The 22977-nt window shown below is 46.4% G+C and overlaps 1 protein-coding gene across 15 annotated transcripts in view; it reads left to right on the forward strand.

Annotated features, from left to right (window-relative positions):
- Window positions 1-22977, forward strand: part of ANK2 (ankyrin 2) — a 1556458-nt gene that overhangs the window by 1528241 nt on the left and 5240 nt on the right. The window lies entirely within an intron of this gene.

Below are 22977 nucleotides of genomic sequence, written 5' to 3' on the forward strand. Positions count from 1 at the left end.
TGCTTGAGCAGATTCGTATAGCGAGGATGGAGCCAGACTGACACTTTGACTCTGTGCACCTCACAGCCAATACTTGGAATGGATCCAGATTCTCCTCACAATAAGGTGAAATGCTCTACTGCCCCCTATCGGGGTCTCGCATGGTCCCTGGTAACATGAATTCCTTATCCCTGCTGTAGCCCGGCGCACATTAAATGTGAACTACCTCATTTATAGCATTTGACACTGGCTCATTGCAATATCTCATGCTGAGAGCATCAGCAAAGGAGATTCCATCATTTGAATTAGAGTACACTGACATGAAAATGGGGAAATACCTAGTTTTAAATGTGCTGCCAATTGTAAAATAAAAAACATGGACAAGGTGCCATATTCACTGGGGCCACTACCAGGCTATGATGGCTCATATAGTCCAGCTTCCAAAATCCAGTCTGCCTGCAAGCTGAAGATGTAAAGAAAGAACATATATCTAAAAATACAGCAAAAATCAGTCATAAGGATATTATTTAAAACTATATTATACACCGGTCTATTTTAAGTACTCTGTGGTAGCCTAGTCACAAAAGCCCATTTCCATACAGTGATCTCAAATAGCATTTTGACTGGGGAAGGCGAGAAAAATTGAGAGATACAGTCATGCTATGCTGTAATTTATGTACATGTTTTATTTCCTATTAACAAGATGACTAATAGCAATTTGCTTCAGAATTGCATGTCAATGCATTGTGGTAATCAAGCTGTTTTCACTCACCAGTGTCCTTCGAACACCCTTGGAGAAGGCACTGTAAAACCATGTTAAGCAACCAGGAAATGCTTCCTGTGCAATCACCGTAATGTGCCTCTCCGGGTGCGGGGATGGATGCACCGTTTTGCACAATGCTTTCCTTAGCCTACTTTCACTGGTCTAAACAATCTTTGTGCATCTTATACATTCTCATCCAAAAGTAACTGACGGAAAGAAAATTAGCAGGGAATTGCTTTGGAAAGCCCTAATTATACAGAAGATTGCAGTATTTAAGACTTCAGAGCGTGAAATGGTTTGTTACTTGTAAAAAGAATCTTATTTTTCATTCTTCTTGAGGAGTCATGTCAATCTTTCGAAAAAGGTACCCTCTGAGCCCTGCTTAATTTGGATGAACTGCACTTTCTGAGCTGTGCCAGCACTGTCACATTCAGGCCTCGGTTAAGAGAAAGCTGGTACCTGGAGGTTATTATAATGGGCCCAGAGTTGCTAGATTTGGTTGGTATCCCCCCTAGTTACCGGCTGTCATTAGTTTTCGGCCTGTAATGTGTAATAATATCCAGGCCTGGAATTTCCGGGTCCATTCCAACATCTGATTTCCTGATTGTGGGCCCCTTTGTGCCCTTTCAGGCCCTTTACTCTCTGCTTTGAACAGATGATGAATAGTCACGGAAAAGTATCTCATTTTATTGGATGCATTCCGAGCCTGATAAAACTCGTAATTGTGTGGGATGGTAATACCTGAAATAATTGGTGGAATTAACAACTACACAAGTCTTGGAAAGGGCTATTAAAGGGTTAAAGCCCTACTGTGAAGTGTCACCTCTTTCTCATTATTATACAGTAGCCCTGCAGCGGCAGCCCATCATTAAGGGTGGAGGGGCCCGACCCTCCACTTTTTTCGAAGCATTAAGAGTCAGGCTGACATTAGCTGAGACTGACAGACACTCTTCATGTTCAGGTCAAACAGCCATGTGCTTTACATGCATAAATATGCAGGTGCCAGTCTGCCTGAGCTGTTGTCCTGTTGGCGTGACCTCCTCAGCCTGGCAAAGCGCTTGTTGGTCCACTCCCTCATAATGAGGGGGAACGTCACTGAAAGCCTCGGACCTGGGGAGTTGGGAACTTCAGTTTTAAGCTCTGAGGTGCCATGGGGTGATTGCCTATCAGTGATGCTCGTCACAGAGTGAGGTAGGGTCAACAGTCTCACTGACCCCATCCCACTGTGTGATGAGGTAGGGACTGCCATCTCCTCTCTTTGGCTGACCCATAATAATGTCAGCCAATATGAGGAGGCAGCAGTCACAATTGTGAGGAACCAGCGAAGCTGCCATCCCGCCGCCCGAGATCACCGCTGTGGCCGGTGCGTTTTCTTTTTTTAATGTTTGACGCATGCATGTGTATTTGTGAGTGTGTCCTGTGAGTGGGTGTGCATGAGTACTCATGGGTGTGAATGAATGTGCGTGTGAGAGACTGCTCAAATTACCACCTACCACTGCCTGCAGAGAAGTAGGCCTACATGATAAAGGATACGGCAGCCCTGACGTGCAGTGACGTACAGCGCCATTATTAGTATAGTAACCCTCCCGTGAAATGTATGTGCTGTGCTATTGAAGGTTAGATTTTTTTTTATGAACTGCATGTACTGTGCCTTTAAGGTACATGAGGCCTGCTAGGAAGTGATCACTGTGTATTTAGGTACAGCACTCCTGCTGTGGTGTGACTGTACAGCATCACTAAGAATATAGCATTCTTTGTGTAACGTTATTTGACAGTGCCTCCCAATGTATAATAATCCGGCTGTGAAATTAATGTACTGTACTGTACTACTGAAGGGATAGCAGCTCAGCTATCGAGTGCATGCACTGTGCCCTCGAAGGAGTAGCACCTCTGCTGTGAAGTAACTACACTTTACCACAAAAGGTATTGCAGCAAACCTAGCAAGGCTGCCTGTGGTACCAGAAATGGTGTAGCAGTCACTTTTAAAGTGCTTTTAAAGGTACAGCGGCCCTGATATGAAAACCATGAATGTAGAGTCCGAGCCACTAGCATCACGCGAGGCCCTCTGTGATTTCCCAGCACCAGGAGCGCCTCCGAGACAAAAGAGGCCCTGGCTGAGGTCACCTTGTGCTGGCCGCAGCCACCAGCCCCATCAGCAATATTTCATATCGCAAAAGCAGGGAAGGGTAGCTTTTGTGATATATCAATACATTTTGCAGAGGCACCAAGGTGCTTTCAATATCACAGCGGCAAACATCCCGTGTAATAGCCCTGCCAAAATTAATTTATTGTGTTATTAAAGTTTAGTGGCCCTTTTGTGAAATGTTTGCACTGTGTCTTCCTGAATTGGCCAGGCTTGCTGTGAGATGCCTCTGCGGTACCACTAAAGGTACAGCATCCGTGCTATAAATGCACTGTGCCATCAAAGTATACCAGCCTCCCTGCCGTGACGAGGGCGCACGGTCATATTAAACATTAACAACCGTGCTGTGATGTTCACATATCTTCCTATTAAAAGTGCAGGCAGAGCCTAGCTCAGAAAAACAAGTGCGAGCTATGGGCAACGCCATGTTCAATGTCGGACTTTCTGTGTTAGGCATTCTTTAATTGATTTATCCATTCAGTTTTTCGCGCTGTATTTCTGTTTTCTCCTGTGGATTAATGTGGGCGCGGTTCCATTGCAGCGGAGGCTGCTGCCTACATCTCTGCTAATGACCTGTTTCTCACTTCACTACCGATGAAAACATGTTCTCCTCCTAGGGTGCCCACACCCAGCTGCTTGGCATGGACCGTTGAATGATAAATTGTGTATTAAAAGCCGCATTTACTTGACATATAAAGAGAGGTGTAAAACAATAGGGTCTATTTTTGTCTGCGCTCTGCCTCAGGGATTCTGAGTCTGGGAGGACGCCTGAATGGCTCAGCATCACAATTTCCTACAAAAACACTATGTTCCACGTCTAAATATGTTTTTCTAAAGAAATGAACCACAGGGAGCAGGAGGGAGCTTATTTTAATCCGGAAAAGGACTCGTGTTGGTTTCTATTCAGTGGAGGTTTTACAAAATTACATTTATGGAACATCAGCAGATTGAGAGAAGTGTAATGTTTTACACTTTTTGCCCTACAACTGCCAGCTGCATTCCTGTCCCTGCCTACCAGACTCTGGACACGATTGTGGGAACAACGTAGTTTGGCGCTATTACCGGTGTTTCATTTTTTCAAACGATCTCCTGGTGTTTGCAAAAACCTGTAAAGAATTTTTTAAAGAAAAAATACATTTCTGTGCTCAATGGGAAGCGGAAACCCCACAGCGTTTATCTTATTGCATTGTTTCTCTTTTGGGCGTTTCAGGCTTATTCTTGCCTGGGTACATTAATGTTCATTACTGGCTTAGATATTGATGCTGGTTAATTGCTAGGGCAGTTAATTGTCTTTGCTATATAGACTCTTTAACACATGGGACTCGAGGACCAGTATCATCATTATTAGATGCGACTAATGATGCTCATTTTTGCCAGTGAACCATAATGCTCCTTTTTTTCTGGGGTCAGTCATGGTTATTAATGCCTGGGATCAATGAGGTTTTTACTAATTGAACCCATTGATGGGACAAGTCGTTATTAATGGTCAGTACAGTCAGGGTCATTAATGATCATACTTGTTTGGAGCCATTGAAGCTCCTCACCTGCTTGGCAATGTATTGTAATTAAAGCTGTGCCATTAAGGATCCTTACCAACTTGGCCCTTTGCTAGTTACTGTGGAGTGGGGGGGCATTAATTAAGCAATATTATCTAAGGGGTCGGGTACTCTAAGGTAGTTATTGACAGGGGTGGAGTCATAGGTCTGAGGTGAAGGCCTTAAGCCTCCCCTGTAAATAACAACCTGGGAGTGACTACTGCTTTGATAATGCTGCTTTTTTAAAACAAACCTGTAAAATTCAGGGTGAACTTCACAAAGATGTTAGATGGTGTGTTTTTCCTGGGACTATTTAGGAAGAATGGTAGTTGATGGGTTTTTCCCCCATTGAAATGCATTGTAGTGAATTACCTGATTTTGAGGGTGACAAAAACGTGCATGTAAAAAGAGTGATAACACAGAAGCAAAGATGCATAACTAGCATGATGGGCAGTTGATTCAGTGATTATGTCCTCACCAACAGTGGTTCATTCCAATAGAACATGGTGAGTGGAAGCAGCTGTTGTTTAGTTTTAAGGTTAAAAAAGCATGTAGGTAATTACTTGTTTATTTAATTATTCATTCATTTATTTATCTAATTGGTTTGCAGCACGCAGCAGTGGGACAACAAGTCACTTCTGATCACTGACTGCTATGTTGAAGGGAATTCTTGACTTAACCAGTTCCCACGGATGATGGTAGTAGCAGAGAACATATGTTGACTTTCTGACTCCAACTTTAATGGTGGGCAAACGACATTCAGAGAAGATAGTTCCCTATTAGTGGGGGTAATTCCGTTGGTCTCAAAATTGGATGGGAAGGTCTCTTTGAAGAGTCAGAAATCTAGAAAAATGCGCTCCAGAGCTGTTGGGCTATCACCCTGATCAGCCTCCCTCAATGTGTCTTGTCATTGAATCTTGCCTGTTTGCTTTTTGTTTGCATTTATGGAGCTCAGGCTGCCTCTAGGTGTGAAGCGTGGAAAAAGCATTTTGGGACATGGCAATTGTGTGCTTAGGATTGTGCACATTTTTCAAATGTACTTGCTAAACAACATTGGTTAATAGGCATTGTTATGTGACATCATGATGTTTATCTAAAGAAGATTTGCTTTGCAACCAAAGAGGAAATGTGAGTGGTATTCTGTCTGGCTGAGTTATGGTGTTGTGGAAGATAGATCCTAGATAGGATGAGTACAATGCACTTGTTTGAATTACCCATGCTCACCCTTGGGTAGCTTAGTACAGAGCAATCAGGCTTATTTGAGGGTCAAAGTGTAAAGTATTGGCACAACACAACCCCTGCAACACACTGAGTTCACTACAAAAAGACTCCACACCGTATGTATAACTCTTGTCTTTACACACACATCAAAACCAAACTCAAAACGACATGCACATTGGAAATATGCTTAACAGTTATATGCAATTGTCGAACTCTCCATTAGCAGCAGAACGGCATGAGCATATATGTACTAGTCATATGTATTTGCTTGCCCCGTTATCCCCTCCGCCTCGTAAGCAACATAAACCCATGTGCGTATTTCTCCGAGTTGTTCACAATCCAAGCAATCTCTCCCACATCAAAAGCGACAGAAACATATATGCAGTCTGTTCAGAGGTATTCCACTCTCCCGGTAAAACATTAGCACAGAACACGACATTCCCAATATTGCATACCCCGTACTGTTGTAATGGTCAAGAAATCACAGGTTTGACTATGCCTTGTGACCCAGTCCCTCACACTACACCAGCCATTGATACACGTTGCACCCACTGGAGACACTTTGATGAGATTGTCCGGATCACCTAAAGCGGAAGGAAACAGTTACTTGGTTTCGTCCCTCCAGATTAGGGCTTCAGGCACCCAGTGACACCTTCATGAGTGTGAGAACACTATCTCCTCTCGTAGGCAGAAGACTGTGACGCTGAAATCTGGTGCACTTCCAAATTGGAGAAATGTATCCCCTCAGGTGGAGCTGCGAGCTGCAGTTGCTCCAGGCAGCCAGCTGTCATTGCACACAAGACCCATTAGGTCCAGTCATGATATATTCAACAACAGCATACCTTGTGGCATGGGTCTGGAGAGAGGGAACCGGTGACCTTGGATCGAGGCCACAATGTCAGGCCCCCTGCGTAATCCTTATGATCTTGAGGAAAAAGGGAGATCCTTTCTGTACCTGGGATCTTGTGGACAAGAGGCCAGCCAACCGGCCCTTGGAACATGCTTAGGGATCCGGGCTACAACAGTTGGCAATTAGCTGCAGGCCAGCAACATCTAAGCGAAATACACTAAGTTATAGTCCTCTTCTTGGAGTACGACAAGCCCCAGGCCACCACAGGTCTACAGCTAATCAAGTTGCAGTATCACCTGCCTCTATGACTCCTCTTGTTGATGTTCCAGTGTCAAACCAGCATAGTATGGGTCCAATCACAAAAAGCTTCTCTAACTCCTGAGGGCACAATGGCCTTTGAAGAAGAGATCAGTACAAAAGGCCACCTTTGAAATGCACAGGCCCTCTCTAAATTTTGTCCTGTCTGCCATCCCAACCTGGGAGGCTTGATCAATATCTTTAGTGGGGCCAATACCCTGTCCCTTGGGATGCAGATGCCAATTCCACCCCCTTGTATCCGTCCCAGTAAGGCCCCTCAGAGTCAGGTCTGCAGTGTCACTTGAGCCCCTAGTTTATGGACTTCTATCAGAATTGCACAGATGCAGCTGTTTCCCCAGCATCCAGATGTGGATTGGAGACAGGCAAACAGAGCCACGAGCATGGAAATGCCCACATTTCCAAAGTGGTATTTCCACATTAGTAATGTCAAATCCACTCGCACGACCAGAGAGGATTTACCAATGTTAACTCATCGATCTCAAACACTATATGGCTACTCTTCTGCTAGTAGAAAATACTACTCAATAGCCTTTCCACTGGCCTCATGTGTTATTCAAAGCTAGAAGCAGGCCACACCGAGCACACCATTCAGTACATGTAGCACACCCATGCCCTACCTTTTCCCTACACTGCACCCTGCCCCCAGGGAGTACTTTCAAGTAACTTTTTAAAGTCGAGTAATCGTAACCTGCACACACAGGCCTTGCCAGGGCAAACCTGTGGCGCGTTTGAGGATCTACATCCAGTGGTGGCACAACCAGTGCTGCAGGCCAGCAGAGGAGCATTTGAGTTACATGCCCTAGGTATATGTCTTACCTCTAGCCAATCATGTATACACCAATTACTATTATGTATATGACTAGCACAGTGCTTTGGCAATAAATAGCAGTGTTAAAGTCCTAAGGCTAGCACATAGATCAGTGGAAAATCATGATGGACAAAATTAAAAAGTTGAAGGAAAGCACCCTAGAAAGGGCCATTCACAACAAGGCCTTTACCCTCATTGTGAGCATTCTGATTGGTAAAACCAAGGATTGCAAGTTATAATAGTGTATGATAGTCCAGTGAGCCCATCCAGGATAGACACAGGATTTCACTGTTAGTGCAGCAGCAGTCTCCTCAGTCAAGTGAAAATTGTAGGTAGAAGTCCAGATGCAGCATTCACTCCCAATTACTCTAGCACTCTTAGGTAAGACAAATCCTGTTTAGGAAATTAGAGAACAGTCTTGATGCATTTCAGGGTCGGTTATTTTTGTTATATTCAGCCAATGGAACAAAAGAAATTTGACGTGATTAGAATCAGACCTAACCTTTAGGGCCCGGTAGGGCTCACCATCACTCAGTTAGCACACACCACTATATGCCACTTATTAATCTTTGTGAGAAATATGCTGGCTAGGCTTCCACCTTCCATTCAATAGATATGTCCAGATATATCCAGAAGACGGTGCAAAGTTCTGTCTTTACCCTTAATAGTTGGTTCGAGGCATATGAGCTGCAGATCACACACTAGCATAGTAGATCGCCATCTGGTGTTGGGCTCGGATGCTTGCACGTTGTTGTTGTCTTGAAAGAAGTCTTTGTGGTCACGAGATAGGTGACTCCTCCCTTGGACGATAGTGCGCATGGGCATCAACTCCATTGTTAGATTGTTTTTTTCCACCATTGGATTCGGATGCAACTTTTCCGCTCCGGTTGCATATCTCAATTCCAAGCTTCTCGAAGCGCAAAATTTACAGAAAAACCATCGAATCACCTTCATCTTCGACATCGATTTCATCGGCTCGATTCCGGACGTCGACGCGGGCCGCTGGGCCTATCCACGCCATATGGCCTACAGCTCATGGAAAGGACACCTTTCAAAAAATGCACCCAGTGTGGAGCAAAATTTCCACACAGTGACCATCACAAGGTCTGCAACCTGTGCCTATCACCTGAACATGACGAGTCCAGCTGTCCAGCCTGTGCATCCTTTCGATCCAAAAAGACCATTCGAGATCGAAGGGCTAGAAGACACATCATGGCACAGAGACCAGCTCTGGAACCAGAGGATATTTTTGATGAAGGCCCCGATGTCCCAGAAGAAGATTCCGAGGATCTCGAAATCATCTCCGAGGCAGAGGACTCAGATGACCTCATCACTCCTGGGCAACGTGTGAGTACTACTGCCCCTGCCCCAACCCCTCCAAAACCAAAGGCAGTGGTCAAGACTTCGCCTGTTGGCCCCAGTCGAAACCGAAAACATCCTTCAGAAGCCCCGCCTCCGGGCTCGGCTCCGAAGAAACAACACAAGCCTTCCGGTAGCTCAGGACTGAGCAAACCGCATATCATTGTCCCACCGGCACCTTCGGCACCGAAGCCAAAAGAACACTCGGTGCCGAAATCGGCTCCGACGCCTTCCACCTCCAAATCGGCCCCGAAAATGCCAAGGCCCATAGATAAGCCGTCGTCGAAGGTTCCCAAGCCTAAAGATCCAGCTTCGGCTCCGAAACTAACATCGTCGGCACCGAAACAAACGGCTAAGGACTCTGATACACCTCCTAAAGCCAAAACCTATACGAATCAACCACAACCTCGCTCGGATCCGAAAAAATTGGCACCAAAAACTGTTACAGAGTAACAGGAACTTTTTCACACAGATCTCATCGATCCAAGGCAGAAAAAGATTTATATCAACCCAAAAACTGGACATGTCACGGCTGTGCCATTTAAGAAACGAAAACTGCAGATACCTATGGCCAGGGAACACCCGGCAGTTACTTGTTATTGTATGATTACACATGTGCAATGATACTGTTGTTATGAAAATCAATAAAAATGATTGCTATAAGAAACGAAAACTGGACACACCATCTGCTCCAGTTCCTGTACACATGAAGGACTCTGCAACATCGCCTATGCCCCCTTCTTCTCCTATACTGCCTTCTAACCCATCTCCTCTGCCTACACCACCATTACCTGTAACTTCTCCACCACATACACCACCTCCGGATGATGATGATGATGACGACCTAGGGGGTGGGGGTGAGACTAATGACCCGTTCACGGATCCAGATACCTCACCACTTGATAATTGGGCATTCCCTATCCCAACAGACCTACCAGCCCCACAGCCATATCCCTCGAAACCATCTCCCCCAGATGATCACCTGGGGTTTGGCCAATTATTAAATAGAGCTGCACTTTATCATGGCGTTACAATGCACTCCGACGCACCAGAAGAAGATTTCCTCTTAGATACTTTTGAACAATCTCAAAAGTAAGTGCATATACTACCTATGAATAAAGGAGTCATTAAGCATGCCCCCGAAGTATTTAAAGACCCCGTCTGTGCCAGGGTTCTTAACCCTAGAATAGAAAAGAAATATAGGCCTGCCCCTGAAGATCCTACTTACATCAAAGGACAGTTGCCATAGGATTATCTGGTCGTTTCCAATGCTAGGAAACGTGTCAACTCCCAGACCTCTGGAGATGCACCACCCCCGGAAAAAGAATCCAAACTGCTAGAAGCTTCTGGCAAAAGAGTAGCAGCACAAGCCGCTAATCACTGGCATATTGCCAACACCCAAGCACTACTGGTACGATATGACAGGGCACACTACCACCAGTTAGAAAATCTCTTACAACATCTGCCTGACCAGTATAAAACCCAGGCAAATAACCTTATCCAAGAGGGCAAGCTCATTCCAAATGCGTCAATTAAATGTGCACTTGACACGACAGCCACTGCCTCTAGATCAATTAACACCAGTGTGCTCCTTAGACGGCATGCCTGGCTACACATTTCAGGCTTTAAGCCAGAAGTACAAACTACCATACTCAGTCAGCCATTCAACCAAGAACAGCTATTTGGGCAGGCTGTAATCACTGCCCTTGAAAAAATTAAAAAGGACACCGAGACTGCTAAGTCCATGGGAGCATTACAGTCTCCACAAACGCGTGGCTCCTTTCGGCACTCCTTCTACAGAGGAGCCTCCAAAAATATGGGTGCAGACACCTCATCTACATTCAAAGCCACTACACAAACATCCCCCAGTAGAGAATATTTTAGAGGCGGATACAGAGGGAACAACAACAAGGGACAAGGTCGAGGTAATAACAACACTCGCACCTCCCCTGCCACAAAACAGTGACTTTCCTCTGCTCCCCCCAGACCATTCCACTCCAGTCGGGGGCAAACTAAAACAGTTCCTACCTGTCTGGAACTCCATCACAACAGACAAGTGGGTAAGACAAATTATACAGTATGGTTACTGCCTGGAACTTACAGCTACCCCCCCCACACATACCACCCAAACAGCGTCCAATGTCCCCAGACCATCTTACGCTCCTCAAACAAGAGGTTCTCTCACTGCTTCAAAAGCACGCAATAGAGCCAGTTCCCTTAGAGCATCAAGGGACAGGGGTATACTCACTCTACTTCCTAATCCCCAAAAAGGACAGGACTCTGAGACCAATACTCTACCTCAGACCCCTAAATCTGTATATACACTCAGATCATTTCCATATGATCACTCTTCAAAAAGTGCTCCCACTGCTGCAGCAAGGCGATTTCCTTGCCACACTAGATCTCAAGGATGCCTACTTCCACATTCCCATACATCCTGCTTACAGGAAGTACCTAAGGTCTATAGTGCACGGCGAGCACTACCAGTTCACAGTCCTTCCATTCGGGGTAACAACCACGCCCAGAGTATTCACAAAATGTCTTGCAGTAGTAGCAGCACATCTCAGAAGACAACAAATTCATGTCTTCCCGTATCAATACGACTGGCTAATAAAAGCCAAGTCATTACACCAATGTGTTCTACACACTCACCAAACCATCAAACTATTACACAACTTGGGGTTCCCTATCAACTATCCCACGTCTCATCTCCAACCCTCTCATATACACCAATATCTAGGAGCTACCATAAACACCTCCACAGCCCTAGCATATCCCAGTCCAGCCAGGATAGTCAGTATACGAGCTCTTATCACAAAATTTCAAAACCAACACTCTCTTCCAGCCAGAGTGTTCATGCAGCTCATAGGCATGATGGCATCTTGCATCTTCATTGTGCCTTATGCAAGACTTCAAATGCGTCCCTTACAGGAATGTCTAGCACGTCAGTGGAACCAGGCTCACGGACAACTCACAGATCTGGTGTTGGTAGACAGCCGCACACATGGCTCTCTACAGTGGTGGAACATAACACACTTGTCCAAAGGGCGGCCATTCCTAGAGCCTCTTCCACAGATAGTGCTGACAACAGATGCATCACCCACAGGATGGGAAGCTCATCTACTCGGACACACCACTCAGGGCAAATGGACCACTCAACAGAAAGTGCTCCATATCAATTACCTAGAACTGCTAGCAGTATTCCTAGCACTAAAATCCTTCCAACTACATGTACAGAACAAGGCAGTCCTCATCCGGACGGACAACATGACAGCCATGTATTACATACAAAAACAAGGAGGCACACATTCTCTGCAGCTGTCCCAGCTCGCACAGAACATTTGGAGATGGGCCATTCCTCGGATCATATACTTACTTGCAGAACACCTTCCAGGGGTTCACAATCAGATTGCCGATCTGTTAAGGCGACAGACACAGCAGATCCACGAATGGGAACTACATCCTCAAGTTCTACTGCCGTTTCTACAAAAATGGGGCCAACCAGACATAGATCTGTTCGCCACACACGAAAACGCAAAATTCCCAACCTTCGGCACCAGATTTCCCCACCCGGAGTCAAAGGGCAATGCGATATGGATGAACTGGTCAGGCAGATTTGCGTACGCTTTTCCGCTTCTCCCACTCATTCCACTAGTAGTATGCAAGCTCAGGCAGCAGTCTCTCAAACTGATCCTAGTAGCTCCCACATGGGCACGCCGGCCGTGGTTCCCAACACTACTGGAACTCTCTCTAGTTCCACACCAAAAACTACATCTCTCCCCGTCTTTAATAACCCAGAACCATGGAGACATGAGACACCCAGATCCAGGTCAACTGAATCTGGCGATCTGGCTCCTGAAGTCCTAGAGTTCGGTTACCGTAACCTGCCACCAGACTGCATGAACATTATAAAAGAAGCCAGAAGACTTACTACTAGAGCTTGCTATGCTGCAAAATGGAAAAGATTTGCCATTTACTGCACTAACAATAATATACACCCACTGGATGCATCCATCCAGAACATCATTTGCTACTTACTACACTTGCAAAGATGTAATTTAGCATACTCCTCCATACGTCTCCACCTAGCAGCATTAGCAGCTTACTTACAAAATCGGCAGCACTTGTCACTCTTTAGAGTCCCTGCGATCAAAGCCTTTATGGAAGGACTTAAAAGAATGATTCCTCCCAGATTACCACCCTCTCCATTGTGGAATCTAAACATTGTTCTTACTAGGCTCATGGGACCACCATTTGAACCTCTGCATAAATGCGAACTGCAGATCCTCACATGGAAAGTAGCTTTCCTTATCGCAATCACATCCCTCAGAAGGGTAAGTGAAATCCAGGCTTTAACCATACAAGAACCATTCTTACAATTACGCCGTAACAAAGTGGTTCTTAGAACAGATCCAAAATTCCTTCCAAAAGTCAAATCTCCTTTTCATCTTAACCAATCAGTAGAGTTACCAGTGTTCTTTCCAAACCCAGACTCTAGCGGAAAGAGCTCTTCATAACTTAGATGTTAAAAGAGCCCTTCTTTACTACATTGACAGAACCAAATCATTCCGCAAAACAATTGTTTGTAGCTTTCTCTCCACCACATAAGGGCAACCCCATCTCCAAATCTGGGATTGCTAGGTGGATAGTTAAATGTATCCAAATATGCTACCAGAAAGCTAAACGCACACTAACAGTTCCCCCTAGAGCACATTCCACATGCTAAATAGGGGCTTCCATGGCATTCCTAGGGAACATTCCCTTAGAAGACATTTGTAAGGCAGCCACATGGTCTACAACACACACCTTCACTAAACACTATTGTGTTGACGTGCAAGCAAAGCAACAAGTTTCTGTGGGCCAAGCTGTCCATAAAACTTTATTTCAAACTGCTGCAACCGATACAGGTGACCACCGCTAGGGGAGATACTGCTATATAGTCTATGCTAGTGTGTGATCTGCAGCTCATATGCCTCGAACGGAATATGCTACTTACCAGTATGCATCTGTTCTTGGCATGTAGAGCTGCAGATCCACACACACCCACCCACCTCCCCGGGACCTGTATCTGTTCCAGCATTATCTTACTTAGATATCACACATGGACATCTCTCTCTCTTCTCCTTACTCCATCATTTCCCATCATGGCGAAAAACAATCTAACGATGGAGTTGATGCCCATGCGCACTATCGTCCAAGGGAGGAGTCACCTATCTCGTGACCACAAAGACTTCTTCCAAGACAACAACAACATGCAAGCATCCGAGCCCAAAACCAGATGGTGATCTACTATGCTAGTGTGTGGATCTGCAGCTCTACATGCCAGGAACAGATGCATACTGGTAAGTAGCATATTCCTTTCATAGGCTCCCATCAATGAAAAAGGAGTTATAAATTAAAGTCTTGAACTTGTTATACTCTGCCATCAACTGATCTAGATTTGAGCAGTGTCAATTGATAGGCATTGTGTTTGAATTCATAATGTCGAGACAGATTTCTAAGATTATCTAGGAAAAACAAGGCATTCCCTTTCAGTAAACAGAATCTCCAGGACTTTGGTAGTATATAGTTCACTGAATCAGCTCAGAGAGCCACTGAACAAGTTATCCTGAATCAGGTTAAAAATCATCAATTCACCATTTACACAATCACATGGTACTTACTTGGAATTGGAAGGGTTTTCTGTAGGTTTTTTCCAGCTTTGATCCTAATTTTAGAATCCCCTTTATGAGGTAAAGTCCCCTTTACAGTTTCGTTATATGACATGGATTGGACCTTGGATTTTTGAAAAGGCGGTTTTGAAAACTCTCTAGTTTAATTCTGTAATCGTGCCATCTGTAAAGTCATATTTTTTTAAGAGCCCAAACTGTTCCTCAAGTATATGGATGTAATGGATCGTTCATAGCTTTGCAAAGAACAGGTCTTGGGACTTCCCTGAGAATGAGATAGACATGGTTTAGACAGGATACATGCCATGTATTGCAGGAGTACATGGAAATTGTTCATAAAGTGGTGGATTGACAAAACGAAAATGCATATTAGTTGTGGAACAATATATTTCTACAAATGTGCAAACGAACTTCCTGTTCCTGTAGGTTCATATTTAGAAGTGGCACCAGCAGTAGGGGGTTAACCAGGCTGTGATTGGAGTTGCAGTGATTGCATTATCTAGCTGGTTCTCTAGACATATGAAGGCACTGAACTGATATACCCAGGACCTGTGAGTCAAATGGGGGAGACAGTTGTGTTTGATGATGCCAATAGGGTTCTTCCACTTCACACACATCACCCCTGGGAGTGGTATTGACATGTGCGGGTCTAAAGGGCTAGCGCTGGTCTTGAAAAAAATCTGAATTTGGTCTTTGAGTTTTAAGTATGTTTATTTATTTGATTTTCAAGTATTTTGTTTTCTGGTATTTATTTTACCCACAGGAATCTCGATGCTGAGAGCACTAAACGCATTAGTGTCGGTGAGGGAACTCTGCAGAACAGAAATGTTTTCTAGTTCTTGCGGTGCTGTTCACAATTTTAGCAATTACAGTGGCCCAAGTGAAAGGCATTCCATTGTGGGGGCTTTGAAGTCAGAAAGAAGTTCTGCCATATCTGCATTGCAAACACAATGAATCACAAGTAGGTGATGATCTGAGGGTCCTCCTTGGAGCATAGGAGGTCACTACATTTGAACAGAATTCAGGCTCCATCAAGTATAAAAACAATACACTGTAGTGAATATCTTAAATTGATATGGTGCTTAACTGAGGCCGCACACAAGCCTGACTGGCAAAGTTTGAAGTCTTTAAAATGTGTTAATGTTTCTGGCCATGAGCACTAAAAGGATGAGTTGCAGAAGTCCTACTAATATAACACACCCTGTGGAATGGATGGTAGGGGACATAAAAGATATTATCCAGCAGAAAGGTATTAGTTGCTGGAATCCTCTGGCACACACCTTTTGCAGCAGGGTGTTAAAGAAAATTACACTGAAGTTCTTAGCCATAGCAGCTGGGTTCGAGGTTGGCCCCTTTTGGTAAGACCAGCTGGTGAATGACCGACAGAAGGAATCAATATCCATCACCAGTGTCTCTGTCTTGTACCTGTTTATTTTCAGTCACCAAAATGACTGAAACACTGAGAAAAGAAATCAAAGCATGGTGCATGTGTGAAAAGTGTGCGATGAGCTGGCGATATATGTTTGTTTTACAATAGGTAATAATTGGTCTGGTATGCCTAATATAATTCAAATAGCATGTGGGAGTTCGCGTATGCTGATGTGGGAATCTTGGCATAATTTAAAATAGTTAATTCTGAGTGAAGTGTAAGAACAATGAAGAAGGACAGGTAGGAGGAATTTTCTTTGGTTTGCTGTTCATTTTGCTAACTTGCAGTGAACATGATTGGGGTGAAGTAGCTATATTTGTTGCTGTGACTAATTTTCATTGTGTAATTATTGTTTTATATTTACATCCTTCTAGTCTATTGCATGTACTCCTTGTTTTGGTTTAATGTATCAGAAACATGAGTTTGAAGGAAAGAATGATAAGTTCATCCTGATGAAGGTGGAATATATAAGTTCAACCACCGAAACAATGCGTTAAAATCTTTGGATAATGTATCATAAGGAGAAGAGACTAAAAGAGGATGTGTAGTCATGGTCCAGTTTATGATTATGTGACCTGCCATTCTGTGTATATATATATATGCTATCTTTCTGTAGTTTTCATTATATGCGTCTTTTAGAAGAAATTAGTGACTTATTTCTGTCTTTGTCCATACCGGATGATATGTTTAATTTTGCTTCTATCAAATTTATGTGTGAAATGGGAAAAAAGAATTCGAATTTTGAAACGTAATAAAAGAACAAAAATTAGTGATACATTTTACTTTCATTGAGAGTGTATGGTCGCAGACAATCATGCATAAAAACAAATAGGATTATTATCTTCTGAATATTAGAGAGTTAAGTTAGAGAATGTCATTTTTGAGCTATGGAGAAGTTTATATGTATCACCACATGGTTGGATCTCCTGTCCTTTTCCTTTGAAGATTTTCCTTTTTTAATTTTTTGTGGCCTCCTGCAATTTTCATTTTATAGCAAGTCTACATATATTGGAAACATTATGTTTCTATTTATATTGTAGGTATTTTAGGTTAGTAATTAGCAATTTTCTAACTAAAAAGAAGCTCTGGAAGTAAATTAACAATTCACAAATATTAACTGTTAACTCCTAAACTTAAATGCATCAATTAGTTTATACAAGTTCAGAGATTGGCAACATGTCATAATGGCTTTATGGTTGTGTTTGTCAAGCTACAAAATAAAAGCACTTGGTAGACTTAATCTTTTTAAGAAGATATGTTGTGTAAGCAAGGGTAATGGTGTGTTAAGGATTTCCTTTCTAAAATGTCCTTGTGGAGGTTCAAGGCATAACTGGAATGCCAGCCATGTGTACAAAGGAATAGTGGAAATATGGTGCCTCTTCCTATGACACTTTGATCAGAACAGTCATACCCTCTATCTTTGTTAATGTTTGCAGCAAACATTTACGATCCCCCTGTGCAACCTTTTGTAACAGCTCCACTACCAGGCTTCCCAAACATTGACTGAGAAATATGAATGTCACAAGTGCCCAGGTACATCCTTAAATACCCAGCTGAATTCACACCAGAAACCTAAAATGCCCAGACACAGCACTCACTCAATCAACAAATCCATCAAATGCTTATTGGTTCAGCTAAAAGCCATACAGTCCGTGTGCTTTCTTAATAAATAGGCAGTTATGATAGAACAATTTTTAGTACAGGTAATTAAATTGTACAAATCACATAAAACACAATAAAAATTCAAATCTGAAAGAGACACATTAGTGATAGATTCCTTACCTTAGAATATCCCCAGGCGTCAGACTGGATCCGGAAAGATTTCATCAGCAGTACCCCTGTGTGTCGGAAAGTGGCGTCGTGCGGTTCCACGTCCGTCGTAGGCGCCGTGATCGCCGGGATGATGTTGCGGCAGCTACTTAGACGCCGCCCTCTCCCGCTGACGTTAGTTCTTTCTTTTTCCGCGCCAGCAAGCGCAGATCCGGAGAGTGTTACCCCCAGACAATTTTTGACTGAGTTTTTTGGGAGTTTTGTCTCTGTTCTTTTGAGTCTTTGACTCCTGGTGTATAGGGATGCCCGTTTTCAAGTCTTGCGCAGCTTGTCCCCGCACGATGTCGGTGATGGACCCGCACCGTGAGTGTCTCTATTGCCAGGGGCGCGACCACGACCCTAAGTCGTGCCCCGACTGCCGGGACATGGCTCCGAAAATTTTGCGGGAGCGGTCCCGAAAGTTGCTTGAGGTCCGGGAGTCGGCTCCGTGCTGTTCAAGGTCCCGGTCCCGTGGGAACTAGAGGGACCGGTTGCAAAGCACGACACGGCTGAGGGTGCGGGTGCTGCCACCCCCGCGGCTCCGGCAGAGCCTACGCAATTGACGACAGCCTACGCACCCTTCCCGGGTTCGTCGGTGACTCCGGCCCAGCTGCAGAAATTTCTGTCAGCCATGGCCCGCATCTTTGGCCCGTCGGACCCTACCGGCGTGCCTTCGGGCCCCGCGGGTCCGACTGAGGGTCGTCGCCCATCTTCATCGCCGGCTCCGGCCTCAGCGCCAAGTGACTCCCATGGATCCATGCATGGATCCCAGCCGATGTCGGTTGGCCTTGTACGACCTCCACCGACATCGGCATCCACGGCACCGCTGCTGGCTGGTGACGGTGCCGGACCAGTGCCAATCGACGCTGATTCCAATGCCGAAGGGGAATTTCTATCCCTTTCTCCATCCTCCTCCTTCTTTTCCGCCTGCCCAGCAGGTTACGGAGGACGGGGAGCACTGGGAGGGGGCTGAAGACCCTCTCGCCGCCCAGTGCGAGTTAGACCCGGACTGGGAAGAGGAATTGGAGGACGCAGGTGGACTGGATTTTTCTCCAGAACCTGGCACACTGTCTCCTTCCACCATGGCTACAGAGGAGGGTGGTACTTATTCAGTGGTGTTGCATAGGGCAACCAAGGCTTTCCACCTCGAGCTCCCTACAGTGGCCGTCAAAACAAACCTCCTGACAGAAGTGCTTCGGCCGGCGTCTTCCTCTGCGGAGCCGCTACGGCTCTTCAATGATGCACTGTCAGACGTTATTTTGGGCACCCGGTCCAGGCCCAACACAGGGGCTCCTGTGGATAGGAACATGGCCCGACGCCATCGCCCGGCCCCGGGTGACCTCATTTTCCTCTCCCAACACTCTACCCCTGAGAGCTTGGTTGTCCAAGCATCTGCATCCCCAAGCTCATTCCCTTCCACACCTCTGGACAGGGAATCCAAGAAACTGGAGCAGTTTGGGAAGAAGATTTTCTCTTCCGCCAGTTCAGGGTTGCGGTGTGTGAACACCGCATGCCTCTTGGGCCATTATTCCCACTCTGTGTGGGATACGGTGGCACAAGTGCTGCCTCAGTGTCCGGAGGAGGCCCGGATAGTGATTTCCTAAGCTATTGATGAGGGTAGAGACGCAGCCAAGTTCACGATTCGTTGTGGCCTTGACACCTCCGACTCGCTGGGCAGAGTGATTTCCACTACAGTGGTGCTACGCCGTCACGCCTGGCTGAGGACGACTGGCTTTTCTGGGGATGTCCAGAATACTCTGATGGACATGCTTTTTGATGGATCTCGCCTTTTTGGTGACAAGGCAGACAGTGCTTTGGAGCGTTTTAAGGACTCGTGGGCTACTGCCAAGTCCTTAGGCCTTTCGGCCACGCACACTCCTTCGGCTTCTGCTTTTCGCTCTTTTCGTGGCCAAGGAATGGGCGCCCAAACACGTTTGTTTCAAAGCCACATGCCTGTGCAGCAACAGACTCAGCGCAGCTGCGGATGTGGCACCCGCCGAGGTGGGTCACGGGGCCAACAGGCGGGCCAGTCCACCACCGCCACTGCCACCACTGCCTCCAAACCTTCCTAGTCCAATGTTTCAGGCCCACCAAACGCCAGTGGGCGGCAGGATTCGCCATCATCTCCCTCACTGGCGCACTATCACTTCAGACAGGTGGGTTTTACAGATAGTCCGAAGGGGCTACTCCCTCCCCTTCGGGTCTACTCCTCCAGCCATGCCACCTCAGTATCACTGCATGTCGGGGTATTACTTGGCACTTCTCCAGCAGGAAATTGTGGCCCTCTTGGCCAAGGGGGCCATCAAGCGTATTCCGACGCCAGAAGTAGGTCGTGGTTGTTACTCCCACTACTTCTTGTTTCCAAAGTAGGACAAGGGCGTGCGTCCTATCTTAGACCTTCAGAACATCAATCGCTTCCTCCGGAAGAAGTTCAAGATGCTCACACTTGCTCAGGTCTAGTCTGCCCTAGACCCACAAGACTGATTGGTAGCGTTTGAGTTGCAGGACGCTTATTTTCATGTCCCCGTCCTGCCGGCCCACTGGCGTTACCTGCGGTTCACGGTAGGCCACGAGCACTTTCAGTTCACCGTGCTCCCTTTTGGCCTTGCCAGCGCCCCTCGGGTGGTCACGAAAGTGGTGGAGGTGGTCGCAGCTCATCTGCGCAGATCAGGGGTTTCAGTCTTCCCCTATCTCGACGACTGGCTGTTGAAGGCAGGCTCGCACCTCCAGACTAAGGCCGACCTCCTGCATTTGCTGGGGTTCTCTTTCAAAGTGCCGAAGTCGCACCTCATTCCCTCCCAGAAGCTCCTCTTTATCGGAGCGGTTCTGGACACGACGCAGTTTCGGGTTTTAGGGCTATGATTTCGATCTTTCGGCCCTTGTCCTGGGTTTCAGTCAGGATGACCTTGAGGCTGCTGGGCCTCATGGCCTCCTGCATCCTGCTGACCAATCTTGCCAGACGGCATATGCGGGCTCTGCAGTGGGACCTGAAGTTCCAGTGGGCGCGGCATCAAGGGGACCTGTCTGAGTACGTCCAGATCTCGGAGGGCACTGCACAACAGTTGCAGTGGTGGCTCATGACCCAGCATTGGGTCAGCAGCAGATCACTCTCCCTACCCCAACTGGAGCACACAGTGGTGTCAGATGCGTCCCTCCTGGGTTGGGGTGGCAACGTGGGAGAGGCGGAGATCAGAGGCCTCTGGTCTCCGGCGGATTGCAGGCTCCATATCAACCTTCTGGAGCTCCGGGCGATCCTGCTTGCACTGAAGGCATTCCTTTTCTCTGTCAAGGGGAGAGTGGTGCAGGTGTTCACAGAAAACACCACCGCCATGTGGTACTGCAACGAGCAAGGCAGGGTGGGGTCGTGGGCCCTTTGTCAGGAGGCTCTGCGTCTCTGGACATGGCTGGAACGTCAAGGCATTTCCTTGGTCGTTCAACAATTGGCAGGTTCTTTGAATGCCAGGGCGGACAAACTCAGCCGCAGGTGCATGATGGATCATGAATGGCGTCTTCACTCGGAGGTGGCGCAAGGTCTCTTTCAACAGTGGGGAGAACCTTGGTTAGATCTATTCCCCACCGAAGAGAACGCGCAATGTCAGCAGTTCTACGCGATGGAATTTCCAAGGCGGCACTCGCTCGGCGGCGCTTTTCATCACGAGTGGAGTTGCGGTCTGTTGTATGCCTTTCCGCCTATACCACTTCTGCCCAGAGTGCTGAAGAAGATCAGGCGCGACCGGGCCCAAGTCATTCTTGTGGCTCTGGAATTGGCTCAAAGAGTTTGGTATCCCGAGCTACTCAGTATAAGTGTGGATCCCCCAATCCGACTGCCTATTCGGGAGGATCTTCTGTCGCTGCAGCAGGTGACGGTCCTCCACCCGAACCTGTCCAGCCTTCACCTTCTTGCATGGAGATTGAGCGGCCACAGTTGATTCCATTTGACTTGCCTCCTGAAGTCTGTGATATCATTCTGGCAGCCAGGCATCCCTCCACTAAATCGGTATACGCCTGCCGGTGGAACAAATTTGTGGCATGGTGCACAGCAAAGGCTGTGGATCCCCTTTCTGCCCCACTTTCAGAAGTCCTTTTGTTTCTTCTCTCTTTGGCCCGGCAGGGCTCTGCTCTGGGAACTATTAAGGGCTACCTTTCTAAAATGGTAGCCTTTCTCAGGCTCCCTAATCAGCCCTCTCTTTTCAAGTCCCCTGTTGTAAGTAGATTACTCACCTTTTCCCTCCTATTCCATTTGTGATACCGCAGTGGGACTTAAATCTGGTTCTTACTTATTTGATGTGCGCTCCATTTGAGCCGCTTCACAATTGTCCTCTTCGTTTGCTGACTTTAAACACTGCTTTCCTGGTTGCCATCACCTCCGCTAGGCGCGTGAGTGAGCTCCAAGCTCTTTCCTGTAAACCTCCTTTTCTGTCGGTTCATCCGGACAAGGTTGTGCTTCGCACTCGTCCCTATTTCTTGCCAAAGGTTGTTACTGCCTTCCACATTGGACAAACTATCACCTTGCCCACTTTTTTTCCGCCTCTGCACCCTTCCAGAGAGGAAGAGGGACTCCACCGTCTGTACCCAAAACGTGCACTCTCATTTTACCTGAATCGCACACAACTGTTCCGGTGGATGACCAACTCTTTGTTGGCTACATAGGCGCAAAGAAAGGCCGGGCTGTACACAAGAGGACTATCTCCCGCTGGGTCATCTTGTGTATCAAAGCCTGTTATTCTCTGGCTAAACAGGAACCTCCAGTGGGGCTGCGCGCCCATTCTACCAGGGCGACAGCAGCTACTACTGCATTGGGACGTGGTGTCCTCCTGCAAGACAAATGTCAGGCAGCCACGTGGGCCTCGCTGCACACTTTTACTAAGCATTATTGCCTTGACAGTCAAGTCCGGAAAGAAGGCTTCTTTGGCCGTTCTGTTCTCCGTGGCTTTCTGGTGTGATCTTGGTTCGCAGACCCATCATGGGGGTTGGTATTGCTGGGGTATCTATTCTAAGGTAAGGAATATCACTAACGTGTCTCTTTCAGATGCACAAGCAGCTACCAACTTCCATCTCTGACGTTCTCTTTCACACTTTAGCGCCAAGACGCCT

This window comes from Triturus cristatus, chromosome 2_2 (assembly GCF_964204655.1).
Source record: "Triturus cristatus chromosome 2_2, aTriCri1.1, whole genome shotgun sequence".
NCBI lineage: Eukaryota > Metazoa > Chordata > Amphibia > Caudata > Salamandridae > Triturus > Triturus cristatus.